The sequence below is a fragment of the Onychostruthus taczanowskii genome, unplaced genomic scaffold, assembly GCF_017590055.1.
Source record: "Onychostruthus taczanowskii isolate IOZ18803 unplaced genomic scaffold, ASM1759005v1 scaffold143, whole genome shotgun sequence".
NCBI classification, from domain to species: Eukaryota; Metazoa; Chordata; class Aves; order Passeriformes; family Passeridae; genus Onychostruthus; species Onychostruthus taczanowskii.
In genome coordinates this window covers 777,221-789,634 of record NW_024498608.1, presented here as the reverse complement: position 1 = coordinate 789,634, position 12,414 = coordinate 777,221, and the positions used below count along the sequence as shown (strand labels likewise).

Sequence of the window (12,414 nt, the reverse complement as noted above, 5' to 3'; positions counted from 1 at the left end):
TAGTAGTAGCAGTAGTAGTAGTAGTATTGAAACAGGATTATTAGCTTGTTTTTTATACTTGTTTTGTTTTTCAGGCTGACAGAATGTCACACTAAGTTTTATGGGAAATAATAAGTATTCTAATTACACAATGTAACAATAATCTTACAAGTCTGTCATTTACATTAAACTTTATCTTAGCCTGTAAGTAATTGTACTGCAATTATGTCAGCTAGTTCAGTAATTCTGATTAGCTCCTTTGTGTTAAAAAATTTAAAGATAACTCAAAGTACTGTGTAAAGACCAAAGCATACTGTTCCAAAATCGGTTTGCAGACCATCACTTAAGTTCCCACATAAATGCAAGGGGTGTTTCCATCTCAAACTAAAGTAATTCAGATGAAAGATGTACAAAGTTGAACACCTTCAAGCATGCAACATCCTAAAACGCAAGACTGAAGGGCATGCGATACAACGAAGTTTAAGAGCGTTTCACTGAAGCTAGATTGTTTCCCTAGTCTGATAAATCAGAGCGCAAGCACTACAAGGTCATAGCTTTTAAATCAACTAAGAGCCATCTGAATCAAATAAGCTTCCAGAAATTCATAATATCAAGCACATAAATTATGTAAAATAACTTCAAAGTCTAAACACTTATGACACTGATAGAGACAAGTTCACCATAATTTACTAGAGATATAACTCTTACTTGTTTAGCAAGCTACTTTTAAGCAACTGCACAGTCACACACTGAAAGTCTGCAAGCAACCTCAATCCCAGTTCACATAAAATGACTGATACATTCTTCAAACGCGATAGGAAATGTACCTAGGGCTTTTGTGCCATGCCCACTATATTTTATTCTGACGCTGAATTTCGCATGTACTTACATTGTAAACGGTTAGCTGTTTGGCTGATCAGACTGGTCCTTCAGATATTTTCCTTTCATAGGAAAAAGAAAAAAATCCCTCTGCTTCTTCCAGTCTTAAATATTCACCACCTGGTTCAACATGCAGCCGCCTTGAATCACACACACAACCTTCAAAGTCAATCCAATAAGCAGCCAGAAGGTGCCTGGGGTGTGCTCGCGCGCGCGTGTGTGTCTGTCTGTGTGTCTGTGTGTGTGTGCGCGCGTGTGTGCTGCGTGGAGGAGGAGAAAGTGGCTGAGCTGCTGGTCGGATTAAAAGTAACCGGACTCGTCCTGAGATCGTCCAGGAAGGAAGTGGCAGCAGGCGAATGGGAAAAGACGAATAGCTCACAGCCTTTGAAACATCGCGGAGGGGAAGGGGGAGGCGAGAAAAGGATCGAAACTACACTCCTGATGAGGTGTCCTTTTCTGCTTCTCTCTCTTCCTCCTTTTTCTTCTCTTTCTCCGTGTCTCTGTTTCTCTACCTCTCCCACAATCCCAAACGAATGACTCTCTTCTCCCGAGCTGAAGAAATAATCAGTTTCAGTCTCGCAAAAAGGGGGCGGGATCAGATTCCGAAAGCTTTTTAATAAAACAAACATAGAGCAGCAGCAGCAGCGGCAGCAGCTCCTTGCCCCTCTAGTCTAAACTAGATTGATAAATTGCTCCACTACACTACTTTAATTATGTATATGGTATGCAGAATAAATCACTGAGCATCAGCACCTCAATCAAGCACTTTTTAAATGATAATTGCATCTTGGGCGAATCAATCTTTCCATTCCTGACATTTTGCTAATTTTAGTTTTACGGTGGGGGTAATAGCATATGCCACACGCAAACCTAATGACATCCTTTATTATACAAAGCGAAGACAAGGCGGCGAGCCGGCGCGTGTTTTCCCCCTCCTGGTGAGGTACCAGAGCGTGCGGAGGGAAAGCAGGAAGGCTGCGAACCCGGTAGGCGCGCACCGCCCGCGGCAGCGCATCTGCGGCCGGTCAGGGCCCGGCTGCGGGCACTAACCGATTTCGGTGCACTCGGGGCCTGCGGAGCCCAGGGCTCGGGTCGTCTCTGCGGGTTTCATCCCCGGCACCCCCAAAGCGACACCTTCGGAGTGGCTTCACCTCCGTCGGGGAGGGGCGGCACCGAGAGGGGGCAGCCGGCCCACGGCCTGCCGTGCAATCCAACCCCTGCGTCGCCTCCGGAGCGCAGCAGGGCTAAGGTCCTCCGGCACTTGCCCCCGCCCCCGAGACCTCCTGCCCAGCCCCTTGGCGAGGCTGCCCCTCTCCGAGATCTGCTCCTGCTGAGCAGCCCAACTTTCCCAACTCATCCGGCTGCGCGTCCCGCGTCACGGGGAACTGCTCCGGCTCAGCGGTGCTTCCCCGCGATGAGCAGCGGCCAGATCCGGGCCCGCTCGCCTCCTCAAGCAGGTCCTGGCCACAGGAAGCTGCCGGAGACGGTCTCGTGTCGGACTTACCCGCAGAAATGCAGCACTGAGAGCATACTGTGTGTGGACAGAGCTTTATTTTTTTTTAATACGTTCAGTCGCTTCTAAAACTGGACTGAAAGGACTGCACTGTGAGTTTGAATCCAGATTAAGCACGTGCAGTGATTTGAGTAAAATTGGATCTTGCACATACTTTGAAAATTTTTATGCGGATAGCCAACTTTTGTGATCCTTTGGGAGGAACAGGGCAGTTTGTAAAGGCACAGAGTATTATTTTTATGATAGATTAAGGTACTGGAAATAGGAACATCACACGTGATAAAACCTAACGACTGAATTCAAACACAGTGATAAATATATATTTGGGTTATTTTAATACAACTCCTTGGTCTCACAGTCTTTTCCCCTAGAAACATCTCATTGGGCCACTGACCTACTTCCAAAGCATTTGACAGTGAATAAATACCTTTTCAGTTCAACTGTACTCTTTAAATCACGGATGCTCAAAGCGCAGTCAGACCAAAACAAAGCTCAGGTAGCTCTAACAAGCACCCTACAATTGCTCACAATGCAAATCCTTAGAGAATGCTGCGGGTCTCATCCATGTCCTGGTCTGTCTGGGTGAGAGTGACATGCTACAAATGTACCCACACCAATAACGACAGTGCTGCTGATGTGCCAGAGCCACCAGGCAATCAGGTACAAGTGAAGCACATTGGATACTGTGGTAAGAGACACATATGCACGGCAGTGTTAACACAGCCTGAAAAACATTGGGAAAGAAATACTTTCTCAGCTTCAGGTCTGCTGTGAAGCACAGCAGGAAAGACATACAGAACAGTTACACAGGTTGTACCCTTGCTATGCCTCTTCCACAGACAATTTTGGTCTCCCAGTGTGGCATCCAACTATCCAGTAATATTTGTACATTCTTAGTGGCAAAAATTAGAAAATTATGTTAAGACTTGACACATTTGTGCTCTAACTGAAAATGACTGGCATCTGCTTTATTTTGTGCAGGATGTGTAAGTTTTCTGGTGTCTGGTTAGTTGGTAACACAGCCCTTCAACGGGCAAGACAGAATGTGAGCTCTGTCCTATTTTGAAAGTAGTTATTACAGTAAGCAAATATTTCAGAAAATAAAAGTATACAGCAGTTCAGAACCTCAACTACACCTCCATGTGGGCACCTGTGGTCTAATCTTTTAATAGTTGTGACCTTCATATACTGGAGCACCTTAAAGCCATGCCAAATTTTTGTCACAAGCACAGTTAATCAAATCCATGTAAAGGACATCTCGATTTTTACAACAGGATTCAGATGCCAGATGGACAAACAGATATAAGGGGAGGGATCAGGATTTGTGACTCGTTTCAAGGTTAGAAAAGGCATGAACTTATGCAGAGTAATTTGAAGTGTTTGAGTGGTTTTGTTTCCCTTAATTTAAAGGGATCAATTAAAAAACCTGAAATAATTTCAAACCGTAGAAAAACCTTTGTTCTGATGTCTCTACATGTACTGAATCTCCATGAATGCACCCTTTTCAAATTTCTGGCACAAGAAATTTCTGTGGACAGCTTTTCTCCTGTCCAAAGTCCATGTATAGATCTGCTGACAATTTTTTTCCCCCCCAATCTACCACCTGAGGCATGCAGTGTCTTAAACCATGAGACATCAATCATAATGTAATAATTATAAAATCAGATCTCCAAATGTTTATTAAAGAGTGTATCCAAGTATCTCTTTCCATTACAAGTGTGATTACTTCAAGGTAACATTTCCTTTGAAGATGATTATCGAAGTATATTTTTGTTTTGTGGATGCAAAATATATTTTTCCCTTAGGAGAAACAAGATTGCCAACTTACATCTTTTAATGGTATTTAAACTGAAAAGCAGTGATATTACTATGTAATTACCCACCTCCTTCGCATCTTAACCCTGGGCTAGCTTGGTTTCTGTTTTCTGTTTAAAGTTCTGCTAAAACCCATTCCACCCTACACCTTGCTTTCTTCCACCACCTCCCTATTTGTAAGAGCAACACAGTATAACTCTTTTTCCCATGTCTGGCTGCTTTTAAACTTGGCCCACGCTGGGTGCAGCTCTTGAAGAGAGCTTTATGAAATTATTTTAAAGTGAGCTGGGGCGGTTGCCACAGCAACCCACCCTGAGAGAAATTGAGGCTATAGATTAATCTACCCCACAAGATTATTCAACAGTACTGTATTTGTTCTTCATTCTTTCATAATAGTCCCTCAAACCATATGCTTTTATAATGAACAAAAATATATAAACTCAGATAATTTCAGAGATAGCAGGGTTGTGTTCCAGGAGCACAAATTAATTGCTTTGTAAACCTCTGCAATGAGATAACATGTACATGATTCTTCACAAAATTGTTTAATTGCAAAAAAATATATCTGCAAGGTATGCATTGCTGACATATTAACTTTAAATAAAATGGCATGCCATTACTAAAATGGTGTTATCATCACACACATCATGCAATGATTACAGAAAGCCTTTGTCACAGGTGTATCCATAAGTATTTTATGCAGTAGAGTTTTGGTCTCCAGGTTTTGCTTTGAGCAAAAATCTAAAAATAGTAAATAGTACTTGGTGATATTTAATGTAAAAAATATTAAACACTCACCACATACACCCTCTTTATTGTCAAAATCATCCGCCTCCAATGCTTTACTTAATCTTTCTCATGGTGTAGTTACTTCACAGTTTACAATTCTTGTTCGGCACCTTGGATGTTTAAAAGCACAAAAGTAGCATATTATTAAAATTCAAACTTCCAAATTTTAAGAGATTAATGAAGTAATTTCCATAAAAAGAATATGAATCTTTACTGATTTGCACTTAGGCCTATCTTGTAAGTAGCTTGATGTTTTCAGAAGCTGTTATAAACTCCATCTAAGTCCTACCTTAGGGATGCTACACTATCAGTAAAATTACAAAACTATTGATCACAGGCTGTACTTATCCTCCAGTTGATATTTATACTTTGACATGTATTTTGGAAAACACAGCCATCTCACTGTTTAATAAATGCCTGTTTAAAAGGCCAGGGTGAAATATAAAGTGGTAAAATTCAGCATATAATTTTGTTCCTTCTATAAAGGGCAGGTATGTGTGGTGCCAACACCAGACATGCATCTCCTTGGGCCTTCTTTAAGGAAGGCAACCAGGTAGCACCAGCAGAACATTTTTTTTTACCCCAAATATTCGTTTTTCTGTGCACATGTAGTTGTGGAGAGGGGGGTCCCAACTGGAACAACTTGGTTTTGAGGGGCAACCTTTCTGGCCTCTGCCCCAACCCCTTGCACCTGCACACATCTTTACCCGGGCTTCTCATCGTTTATTTATTGACTCATAATTTCTACGTGCTGGGCTGTCCCTCCGGGTGTGGTGGTCGGGAGTCACAGCAGGAGTAAGTACGACACTGGCCCCATCTCTTCCTGCTCCGAGGATCTGGCAGGGCCGGGCGAGGCAGCGAGTGACAGCGGGTCCCGGGTGGCGCCGGCGCTGCCGGGGCTGCGGCCGCCGCCCTTTCCTCGTCCCCGTTCTGACGGGAGGACGCTGAGGGGGTGTAAAGCCGGCCGGGCAGTGGCTGTTCTAATGCAGCTATGGTTGTGTGGGACTGGCCGGGGGTAGCGAAGGGTTGGGAAGTCCAGACCAAAGGCCGGCTGTGAGGAGGCTGGAAGCAGAACTCTGCCCCGCGTCCCCAGGCAGAACTGCCCTCATTGGGCCCCTCCGGAGCCTGTTCAGAGCCTTTGCCCACGGCTCCGACCTTTGCAACAAGTGGATGTCCCCACTGTGGCAGGCTCTGCAGTGCCAGCAGAACCCGGGCTGCCAATCCTGTCAGCTCAGGGCCAGGATGGAGCCGCGGGAGGGTAGATGGTGGGGCGTCAGAGCTAAGGTCCCGGGGCTTCAGAGAGGGCTGGAGTGGCCAAACACGTAGGGCCAGGCTTGAGAAGCTCCAGCAGCGCATGACAGTCCTGTGAAGGGGACAGATCGGTGTCCAGCTGGCTGGTATTGAAGCCGTGGAGTGAAATGAGATGAAGGGCTCTTGGAGTTCGACTAACACAGGATATTATCTGTTAGTTTCCAGCCTTTTGGAAAGATATTTTTTCAATTCGCCACTTCCCCCTCTCCTCCAGACACCGCCCTTTTTTTTTTTTTTTTTTTTTTTTTTTTTTTTTTTTTTTTTTTTGGATCAAGAGATTTTTTTTATGCTCCCCTGCTGATACTTTCAAGGGCCTTTGCAGGGAAGAGATTGATTTTAGCGGAAAAAAGACTGCCAAATGCGTTAAGTCAACAATGAAAAGGGGGTTTGTTTGTTTTGCTAAATTGATCCTGTTCTAGTAATCCGCAGTGTTTCATTGTTACTAAAGGCAGCTTCTTAAACTCTAATTCACAAGTTGCTATTGTCCTTTAAATATCTCACAAACAGCTGCCCAAAGATATTTCTTTTATCCAATACATTTTTTAATTGTAATTTTTTAAAAACTGTTTTCAGTCTAGAGATAGGAGATAACTTCTTCAAAGACAAATACATTTTCTTTCAAAGATTACACATTACTAAATTTGTCCTAAAGAGTATAAAAATAAAATAAATACTATAAAAATAGTATTACAAAATAGTATTTATCACTTTGTGAATGACAACATAGACTGATATTAAAATTAGATCTATGTCTACTCTTGCCGCACATGCATTTTAGAAATAAGTAATTCTTAAGGTATGTATCTTTTAAAAATTATTCTTCAAAATGAGACTGAAATGGCATCTGAAGGAGGTTAATAGATATAGAAATCCCAGGTCTCCTGCTTAGTGTGGAACATGGATGCTGTGGAGCGGCATATGGCATGTCCAAAGTCCCTTGAACTCTGTTGAAATCCAGTGTACTCTGACAGGCTGAGATGAGATACTAAAATGGAAGCTCAGCCCTATGTCACTGGCCACCCAGATCCAACTTCTACCTCCAAATTAGTCTTTGGGTATGCTCTAAGTCCAGTTCCTGTACCAGCCATCTGTAAGTAATGCAAATGTACTTATCATGGTATGCCAATGTTCCACCAAATGTATAGAGTTTATATACACACATATGCATTTTAGGGGTATAACTCTTGTAGCCCATGATCTTACTTAAGTGTAAATATAGGAAGAATTTAACTTACTAACCTCTCCCTCGTCGAAGTTTAACTGCAAAAGTGTGTGTCTAGGCTTTCCTGAAAGAAATGCACCTAGAGTTTTGAAGATTTTCAGTGCTAGTAAGAAATTGGCAAGCAAAACTTTAGTCTCAGACAAACTCAAATCTCAGTAACTAGTTTCAATTCTACTTCCCTTCCCCAGTCTCTTCTGACATAAAGTTAATTAGGTAAAATTTTGAGCTAAGTGGAATTTTTTTTTCCCCTTATGCAAAAATACAAAAATAGATCAAATATGAACTTAGAGTGGAAATTTGGAATCAATTCCCCATCTTAATAGGGTTTAAGTACAGGAATGTATTTGAAGAATAATTTTGGAAATGCTGTCATTTTCATGAACTGGTGCTCATGTCTATAATTCTGCGTCTTCCTATGCAGAAGCGTCAGATTTTTTTTCCAAAGTAAAGCATTTGGTGGAAGTGTAATTTACTGTGTGGTCTAATACATCTGTGATTAAAGTCTATCTAGATTGTTAAACAGCTTTCACCCAAGAAATACAGTATCTTTACTATTCAACTCATTTGCTAATGTAGAAGAGCTATCTCTCACAGCTTCTAGAATTGATGCAGAAGAAGATAACTTTGTATTTCTTTGTTAATTTATGCAGCTTTAGAAGTCTTAAACCTCTGTATAATTAGCTGTGTATTTCTAAAGAAGTTCCTGCTAGTGCAGTGCCTTCTACTTATCTGTAAGAGGAAAGGCTTCCATAAATTGTTTCAGAATTAGCATCTAAGTAAGGAGCACACTTTTAATTCCTTCTACCACATTTATTTGCCCATGTGATTGCCTGCCCTGAATAAGGAGAATCTCTCTGTGATTCACTTTCATTTTGGGAAAAGCTGGGAGAGAACTAGGAAAATATTTTTTTAGGTTGCATATTCCTTCTCTTTTCAAGAAATGGAATTGCCTGACTAAGGTATTGTGATATTTTCAGGTATTTTGACAAAAAATGCACAACCTAAAAGAAAAAATATGATTGCACCCCCTTGCTAATTGTGTGACATTCAAGCTTTTTTCTATCTTGCATTGAGTGATGATGTGATACAGAAGCAGACAGCCATAAATGGCCAGAAAAGGCTTAATTAAGTATTCTGCAGCTGCTACAAATTAGATCAGCATCTGCATCTGTGTAGACAAAGAAATTCATGGTAATTTTGAGGGCCAAGCAAAGTGGAGGTTTGTTTTGGATGGACGCCTAGCCACAATTCAAGCAAAATTCAGACTCAAACATGTTGTAAGGGGGAAAAAAAGGTTGGTCAACTTCATCTTCTGTTGCTGAAATCTACTATGGTTTCCCATTCTGGCTTTATATGTTATTTCAATGTCACACATGAAAGGCATCTCTTAAAGTATTCAAAATTTGGGTTTTTCCCCCTAAAAAATAATTCTCATGGGTTTTCCAGATTAGACTTTGAGCTATATTTTGGATAAGCAACCAGCTTTTTGCTGTTTTCTGACAATATGCCTCTATTTTAGATTTCATACCACTTTCTGGAACTAAAATAGGAGTAAATGATGCACAAATGTTAATGGTCAATGATCCGACCTGTTCTAATAGCAATATTTACACCATAAATTGAATATAGAATGCAAGAGTGATAGATTAATATCTGGAATGAGAGTATGAAGGTATCACTCTCAAACTTTTTTATACAGATATGCTTGCATGCATATATCTGTATATTGCAAGAACTAATAGGTTATTCTGTGGACATTTTGACAAAATGCACTGGTTTTAGGTGTTTTCAAACTCTTCTAAATTCATGCTTTTGTTTTTTGTTTGAACAGCTCCAAACACAAGTGTTGATTTATAAATATGTCTTCTAAGTGCTGCTGTAATACTAGATCTCTGTTTTAAAAACAATAATTAATACAAGTATTTCATTAGATGATTTAGAGAGGCCTTTTGAAAGTTGACAGTTCTTGATAAGTGAAGAACTCTTAATTTCTGTGACCATAAATGTAATTGCACAATAGTTGGGTCAACTTTTAGACATGATTATGCCACTTATGTTAATCTATTTAAACCTTCCATTAGCATCCTGCTGTGGGGTTTTAACTCTTCCCATGGAAGTACTTTAAAAAATTGACATTATTGATGTTAAAAGGAAAGTAAGCCTCTGGTCATGTTTAGATTTGTACTTTGGTTTGGATATATTTGATCTGAAATAATTGTTACTGCCATATGATCTAGTCTGATCTTCTTTGTACAGCTCCTGTATGATGCGCAGATTTAAGTTCCCATTTCTGGTCTGTTATGTTATTGCAAATTTGCACCAATCAGACCAGCAAGTTTTGATTTCACCAGTGACTTTACAGATAGCTACCCTAACATGGCTAAAGGATAAGAAATCTGATTACTAAATTGAAGTTCCTTTGACTGGAAATTATTATTCTTTTCAAGCAACTAAAAACCATATAGAGACAACTTCATGGTTTTCCTTCTTTTGTCAAAAAGTTCAATTGACTTTATGCAAATACCTATTGAAACTTCTTGAACTGACCTAATATATTTTTAGCCTTTTTTTTTTAGACTCTCAATAACAAATAAATATGTTATGGTGACTCTTCTATTTGTCTTTATATTTTAAATCTACAGCTGTTGGAATTTCTGTGCTATAAAACCTCTTTACCTCTGGATGTGATTGAGTTGTTTTCTTTGCTGTTGCTCAGCTAAAAGGGCAAGAGCTGGGGAACAGGTACATGTTTTCTAGGTCCTAAGTGAGACTGAAGGATCTTTTTGTGGTCTACATGTTCATGTAGGGGAAGATAAGACAATAGGAATATGGGCAGAAATAATTCAAGAGAACTGTTGCTAGTGGGGATAAACTGGTTAAGAATTTTTGGATTAAATTGAGATTCAATGAGGAGTTCCCACATCCTTTTTGCAGATTAAACCTAGCAGTTGGGAAGCTACTGAAAGAATGCTTTTTCCCAGGAACAAAGAAACCAAGTGCTTCTTTGCCCTAAGTGGAAACCAGTTCCCTTGTATTTCTGTGGAAGAATGCAAGCCTAAGTTTCATTTCTGTGAGACTGAGATGCAGTACTAAATGGCTAATGCACTCAGTTAGTGCAAGGACACATCATTAAATGGACAGATTTTTTTTTTTTTTTTTTTTTTTTTTTTTTTTTAGGAGTAGGAGCAATCTCTTGATATACAAGTAGACTGTTTCACAGTCTCTTCTATTCTTCTCAGTGTCAATATACTCTTTTAGAATTACTGCACACAATAATAATTTGTTATTACCAAGCATTCTTCCTACAATAATTTTAAATTTAGGAGATGGATTGATACTAGAGAAAGAGCAATTTGCATATAGTCATATAGGGCTTTAAAAAGTGAAGGAAAAGAATGAATGCTGCAGGTAACTACAGCAAAAATTATAGGAAGCACCCATTTTGTGTACTTCTGTATTGTTATTTTTATAATAATAAAAGAAAGTAGAGAGAAATTATAATTATTGGGGGAGAGGTTTATTTTGTTAAAAAAAGAGTCAAAACAGAAGATAAAATGTAGTGACCCATAAACAGAAATGTTTGATCTGCAGAATAAAGACTTAGCACATTGGTATCATACTATTCAGCCTTTAACATTTTTGCCCTGACAGATGTTTTAGGATACAGTGCATCAGCTACATTAACATTAGATTGCAATTCATATGCCATAAGTACAACTTTTAAATATGTATATAGAACTAGTAATGCTATATAGCTATATTTATGAACAAAACTGTAATTGTTTCATTCATTCTCTAATTTTATTAATTTTTATTATTTTTTGCCTATGCAATTATTTTACATCTTCCAGTAAACTTGTGTATGTTAGCGTAAATTTAGATGTTTATTCTTTGCAAGCTACATTTATTGAACTTGATTTAGAATCCAGTGCCTTTAGAGTTATGCATAGAAAGCACTGTGCTTTTGTCTTTATTGAAGATTTCTTAAGTGGTGCTTTCAGAGCTTGTCTCATAATGTTTAGTTGCTTTCAAAGGAACAAACCCATATCTGACCATGCAATAAATTGTCAGCACTTTAATTGAAAAGGACCACTCCCCCTGGCAAGCAGTCTGTGTGCCCGTACACTGTGACAAGGGGTACACCTTGAGACCTGTCCTTGTTAGCTAGTTTATGGTGAATGTGGAGTGCAACAGCATTTTTGAAATGGAATAAGAGGGTGGAGCTCCAGCAGTCATTGAGAGTGGTGTGTGAGTGTGTCTTCACTTGGGAATCAGCCACAGTGGCATGCAGGGGTGGGGAGCAGCTGCAAAGCCATCCATTTGCAGCCACCAGGACATACAGGGGCATGGAGCCGTCAGGCAAGGCTCCAAGTGGCTCTCTACATTGCCAGCAGACTGACAAAGAGGGGAGTTCTCCACTACTCCTAATGGTAGTCTGATCTTTTGATTTCCATGGCGACTGTCTCAGACCAATAACCAATTAAATTCTGAACAAAACCATTAATTAATGAAAGTCCAAGAAGAAAGTTAAATGCCTTTTTTTAGAATAAGTTTTGCCTACTGTACCAAGGGGAAAAAAGAGATAAATTTAAAGTATATATATACATTCATATATATATTTGTACATACACACACTTTATATGTGCAGGTATATGTGTGTGTGTAGGTATATATATATATGTGTGTGTGTGTGTATATATATATATATATGTGTGTGTGTGTGTGTGTGTATAAATATGCACATACACTTTGAAATAGAAGCATAAAATGGAAAATTTTTAAGTTTAAAGTACTCTTGTATCAAGCTGCAATTACAGCTATTCATTCTGTTTCCCCACTGATTTTTTACAATGCATCTCATCTTATCTAACTTTTATACGCAACTTCACTGCCTTCAGTGGAAAGT

At 39.6% G+C, this 12,414-nt stretch overlaps 1 protein-coding gene across 28 annotated transcripts in view; it reads right to left on the bottom strand.

Moving 5' to 3' along the window:
* MEF2C (myocyte enhancer factor 2C) overlaps positions 1–12,414 on the bottom strand; it is a 135,280-nt gene that overhangs the window by 120,166 nt on the left and 2,700 nt on the right. For 22 of the 28 annotated variants that reach the window (XM_041398275.1, XM_041398273.1, XM_041398270.1 and 19 more), the window contains one exon: positions 4,985–5,085. The gene's annotated coding sequence lies outside the window, so the exon portion shown is untranslated. Of the gene's footprint in view, positions 1–868; positions 1,411–4,984; positions 5,086–12,414 lie in introns of all 28 variants that reach the window. The other 6 variants (XM_041398276.1, XM_041398264.1, XM_041398274.1 and 3 more) reach the window with 1 other exon arrangement.